Here is a 6000-nt window from a genome sequence, read left to right as displayed (position 1 = left end):
TTTTATATAAAACACACCATTTCACTATCCATTGCATTTAATGCGACTTATTTTGGTATCCAAGGGGGGTCCTGGAGCTAAACCCCAGCGGATACCAAGGGCCTACTTTATTTGAACAAATAATAATAATAATAATAATAATAATTCTCTGAAGATGCCAAAGCCACAGCTGCTGGCGAAATGTCGTGAATAAACTCTTCCAGAACGTGGCCACAGAGCCCGAAACACCCACAACAAACTACAATAATAATAATAATAATAATAATTTGCGCAGATGTGCCAATGCCTCCATTCGCGGTTGTGGCTGCACTTCTTCTGTCGTCCTCTTAAGCCCACTCCTGGCTCCGTTTCCGATTGTCCCTTTTCTGTAACGCAATGCCCAAATGCATGCAGAGAGATCTTGGAGCACCTTTGGGAATCCTGGCTCAGATCCATTCCTTTCCCTGCCAAGGAGGGGTTCCGGTGCCGCGCATCCTTTTTATTTAAACTCGGTGCTTAAAGAGACAGATACCTGGGCAAAAGGATGGGCAAGAATGGGATTCGTGGCCTATTATTATTATTATTATTATTATTATTATTATTATTATTATTAACCTTTATTTATAAAGCGCTGTAAATTTTGAAAGGGCACTCCTGCAGAGCTGGACCTGGGAGTAAGCAGCACTAGAGAAGACCCGCAACAAGCGGCTTCCAGAGAAAATAACCGGCTCTGCCTCCGCAGGGCAGAAATCATCCGGTTTGGAAGAAAGAAGGTGGCAACATGACTAAAATCTACTCCCTCAGATGCATTTATGTAACGTAATGCCCAAATGTTATGTAATGTCCAAATGTATGTAGAGAGAACTTGGAGCGCCTTTGACACTGCAATAAAGAAGTTGGGAGCATGAGCCGTCCTAGACTTAAGTCTACTTCCTCAGATGCATTTATGTAATGTAATGTAATGTAATGTATGGAGAGAGCTCTTGTGGCATCTTTGAGACCCACTGAAAGAAAGAAGGTGGCAGGAATGAGCTTTCCTTAACTTCAGTCTACTTCCTCAGATGCATTTGGGCAAAAAAGAAAGACCTCCAAGTCAACTTATCGTCCACACAGGCTATTCTTTCCTACACACCCAAAACCCAAAACAAAACTCTAATTGTGGCATTTCTATCATTCAGATCTCAAAGCTGCCCTGGCTAGAAGAAGAAGAAGAAAAAGGAGCCCTGAGGGTCTGCCTTCTGGCATTTGCATGAAGGACAATTGGGGCGTTTTCAGCCCAGGCTCAGATTGGTCTGCGCTTAAAAGGCAACGGAGCCAAGAAGGAGCCTTTCTTGGAGTTGATTGCCGAGCTGTATTCCGCCCCACATTAATGCCATTCAGGTGCCTTGGCACCTGAGAGGCTTCAATTACCTTCCAGCACACATTTATGCCACCCTCAGATCCGTTGCAGAAGGGGCAATTGTCATGCTAATCAGCATTCTGGGCATTGTAGGCTTTTACACAGAGGACTATTCCAGCAAATGCCTAAACAGCAGCAGTGAGGGAATTTTAAGAACCTGGCCTTGAGGATCTTGAAAGCTCCCCCTCAACCCCAAATTCCACTTAAAAAGTATGCTTTGCAAAGTACACAATTAACATTGATCTTCTATTTGCTTCTCCCCAATTCCATCCTTGACCAATACTTCTACGTTCCTGATCACTTAGAGCAGTGGTTCCCAAACTTCTAGGTATTTTGGACTTCCAGAATTCTTGACTGTTGGCCAAGTTGTCTGGGGATTCTGGGAGTTGAAGTCCAAAAACCTTGAGGAATAAATGTCCACTAGCATTCTCTCAAGACGCCAGCCACAGATGCTGGCGAAATGTCAGGAATAAGCTCTTCTAGAACATGGCCACATAGCCCAAAAAACCCACAAAAAGCTATGGATGCTGGCCATGAAATCCTTCAACTTCACACTTGAGGACTAAAGTTTGGGAATCACTGAGTTAGAGCAAACAAATCCTCAAAGAACTACAGTGGTCCATCCACATTTGCTGGGGTTATGGGTTTCCTATTTGCTGAAGTTTCCTACCCCTTGAAGGTAGGAAAACTGCAAATCAAAAAAAAAATGATTCTTTTTACCTGAGAGAACAACTCTCTAGGTATCTCCAGGTCCTCTAGTGCAACTCTATGCTCAATATCTGCCAGAAGTTGATCATAGAACCATGCTGGAGGACCTACAAATGCTTAGATAAGTGTTTTCCTCTAGGAACTTCTAGGTTCTCCAGCACAACTCTATGGTCAACTCCTGGCAAAGTTGCGCTTGGGATCCAGAGATTCTTAGAGAGAATTATTAATCAAATCCACAGATAATTAAATCTGTGAAAGCCCAAGCCACAAATGTGGAGGGCCAACTGTATTTGCCAGTCCTGACAGAAAGAGAAATACATATTCTACTATCACTCATAGATCCAGAAGTACAGCAATCAATGGAATTTGATGCTGCTGCACTGGTGCCAAAGACACCTACCATCTTGTTGCAGACCTACAAATGCCTACAGAAGTGTTTTCTCTAGGAATTTTTAGGTTCTCCAGCACAACTCTATGGTCAACTTCCAGCAGAATTGCATTGGAGGCCTTAGAGATTCCTAGAGAGATTATATTAATCAAAACTGCAAATCCTGACATCTGCAAAAGTCAAAGCCGTAAATGTTAAGGGCCAACTGTCCAGACCTCAGAAGATGTCGACAGTTTATTCCACTATCAAACAGTCAGCCAGAAAGTTCTTTCTAATCATTAGATGTAATCTCTCTTCCTATCGCTCTCTCTTTTACAATTTGAATTCACTAGTCCCTGGAGCAGTAGAAAACAAGCTTGCTCTATCTGCTACAAAACATCTCTTCAGATACTTAAAGATAGCTATCATGTCACCTTCTCCGAGCTAAACATACACAGCTTCCTAAATTGTTCCTCACAAGGTTTGGTTTCTAGACCTTTAATCATCTTAGTGACTTTTCTCTGGACGCATTCCGGCTTGTTTATTCTTCTTGAGTAAAGAAGTCTGCAGTAATCCCTACAGAAAGATATTCTTAGGCTTTCCTCAGATGTTACAGTTTGGGGATACCACTAATAGCAGCCTCCCATTCAAGGTAGTTGTTAGAGCTTGGGAAAGTTCCCTTTTTGGATTCAGTCTCCCAGAATCCCCCAGACTTGGAGTCCAAAAAAACTCAAAGACAAAAGAAGCATTTCAAACTCTGCTTGTTGTAAGGACTGCTGAGATATATAGATGGAATCCTTTGAGATATTCAAAAATGTGACATGCATGCTAACAACAATGCCATTTGTATTCTGAGGCTAGCTGAATCAAGAACTATTGTAATCTTTGTGTGTGAAATCATCTTTCCATGTGGCAGAAATAGTGCTGGGGAGGGGGGTGGTCTCAGAAGTGGGTTTGGACAACAGAGCTTCATGCGACTCAGCAACCGCGTTCAGCTGAATAGGGCTCTGTTTTCAACATCCTTTAATATGGTTGCACTTCACCTCTTACAACCAAAGTATTTATGAAGTGGCACATTTTTCTAAATGATCTGCAGGAAGGTGAGTACAGAACAAATGAGTAGCAAATTATTCTGACTCAGTAGATCTGGATTCAAATGTGTCTGATTCTTAGGATGCCTTAGGATCCTGCCTTGAAACGTACGTATCATTTCCTAATTCCACCCACAAACCCTTCCCAGAAGGATCTTGACAAACATATATGAAAATGGCATTTATGATTGCTCTAACAGACCTGAGGGAACTGTAACTTGGCTTCCACAGTTATTTATTTTACAGTCTACTTTTCTACTAAGTCAATGCATGAAGTGGTCAATAATGGTTATGGTAGTGAGAGGATGTTGGGCCATGGAAAGGTGGCACCCTCTGCCTCTGAGGAAGAACATCATGACAAAGGGAACCCACCAGCCAGAGCAGAAGCAGATGCAAGGAACTTGTTGTCACCCTCACTGTCAGAAAAAGCACTTGGTTCCTACTACCACTTGTTGTAGGGCTGGAAAGCTGCCCACAATGGTCTCTGCCAGGGATTAGGAGTCACTGGCTTTGTGTATTGTGTGGGTACATTATTACAATCTGCTATAAGCCTCCTTGAGCATCATTTGATCAAAAGGTGGGGTGTGCATTTTCCCCACCAATAATAACAAACAACACACTTTGGTACTTCAGCTCCTACACTCCTCCCTGAACCCCATTCTTTTAAAATGCTTTTTTTACATCTCACCACCAATTCAGTACAAAAAGGGCTGGTATTAAAATCTTTCCCAATTATAACCCCGCTCCTTCAATTAGATTTGGTTTTAGCTTGCTTGCTGCCATGGCCACTACAGACCAATGTTGGTTCTAAAGGAGCTTTCAAAATTAAGACGATTGGCAATTGTAGGGCTTTATATAATGTCAAAAGTATAGTGTAGTTACTTTCTTTCATCTTTGTAGGAGACCAAGAGGTTTAAAAGTTTTGGAAATTAAAGCATGGCTTATTATGAGAGAAGTATTTCTGCTTATCCTCCCCCTCCACTTAATGGGTCAGTCAGTCAGCTCTGTCGCTTCCTTAAATTGTCATTTCTAGCCTCCATTCTCTCTCCTTGTCTCTTTTTCTGTCTCTTTCTCTCTCTTAAAGCTATATGGATACTTAGACAGATGTGTGTCGTGGATTATTGTTCAGATTTGAAACCAGGGGCAAGCAGCAAAATGGCACGTCCTTGTGAGAGATCCACTAAATCTGATTGCTGCTTTTCCCCAGACATCATAGAGTTAAAAGTACTAACTAAAAACCACTGAATTAACTTTTCCTCTATAATGTGCTGGGGAAACTGTTCAGCCAATTAAATGTGATCGAAAGCACCTTCCTACAACCAAAGGGTCTAAGGAACAGATTTGTCTTTGTCCCAGCTGCAATTCATGGTCCAAAAAGGGGATGTTTTCAGGCCCTGATTGCTAGGCCAATCCTGATATCTGAGAACTCTCTCATTTATATTACAGGGAGAAAATAACTCTCATTATTCGCTACAGAATTCCTTGTCACCAGTTGCTATAGTGCCAAAAATACATTGAAAGCAATGTAGTTGCTTACCACCATTCAGGATTTCCCCTAGTAGACAAGAATATGGGATTTAGAGTCCTGCTATATCTTTTAACTCCTTCAGCACCATCTCCCCTAAGAAAATGAGTCCAATCCACAACTGAGTCAGTTTACACCTTGGTCTTATATGGGTATACCTCAGTTCACAAAGCAGATGTGTTCCTGGGTATTATTATTTTTAATATAAAATCTGGTACCAGAGGCAGAAATATAGGCAAAGAATAAGGAAAGAAGAGCAGTTGAACATGTTTCAGCAAACCTTCTATCCCAAACTAACAATATGCATGGGTGAAATGAAACACCCAGGTTAAGTAAGCTTTGCATACAGTAAGTAAACAAAAGTATTTTGAATCTTCTAGAGACCCCTTGAAAGCTTCTTCAAAAGTACAGGGAGCAATTATCTTTCTCTCACCTGTCTCCACTCTTCTTTTTATTTCCATTTTAGTTGCAAACATAAAGCTCTTTGCTTCTTTAACATGCTGGGGTTGGGGAGCTAGTGAGACAGGCTTATCTCCTTTGTTCTTATCTCTTTTGTTGTTCTGGCATGCTCAGTAAAGGATTTTGTGTGGAGACAGCTGCTATTTACCTTGCATATTGTAGGCAAGTACACATGGCTACAGTAGAATTAGGTAAAGTAGCACTCCATTCTTTCCCACCTTAAGTTTTATTGCACTGTTTACTGCAGACACAGTGTAGCAACCTAACACCCAAAGTCTGTGTCATTGCCAATACTGCTAAAAAGCTCCCAGCTAGACAAAAACAAGTAGGAAACGTGGTGGTGATGGGAGCTCAGAAAGACTTTGCAAAAATGAACATTTTGTCAGTGGCTTTGTTAACTGAAGTATGTCGGTATATTGGTCATAACCTAACAGGGACAGAAAATTCTTCTAAAATGAATGTAACCTGCACA

General features: G+C 41.5%; 1 long non-coding RNA gene across 1 annotated transcript in view; it reads right to left on the bottom strand.

The window, feature by feature from the left end:
- Positions 1–6000, bottom strand: part of LOC121926720 — a 201375-nt gene that overhangs the window by 129065 nt on the left and 66310 nt on the right. The window lies entirely within an intron of this gene.

Source organism: Sceloporus undulatus, chromosome 3 (assembly GCF_019175285.1).
Source record: "Sceloporus undulatus isolate JIND9_A2432 ecotype Alabama chromosome 3, SceUnd_v1.1, whole genome shotgun sequence".
NCBI lineage: Eukaryota > Metazoa > Chordata > Lepidosauria > Squamata > Phrynosomatidae > Sceloporus > Sceloporus undulatus.
This window is presented reverse-complemented; position numbering and strand designations above follow the sequence as displayed.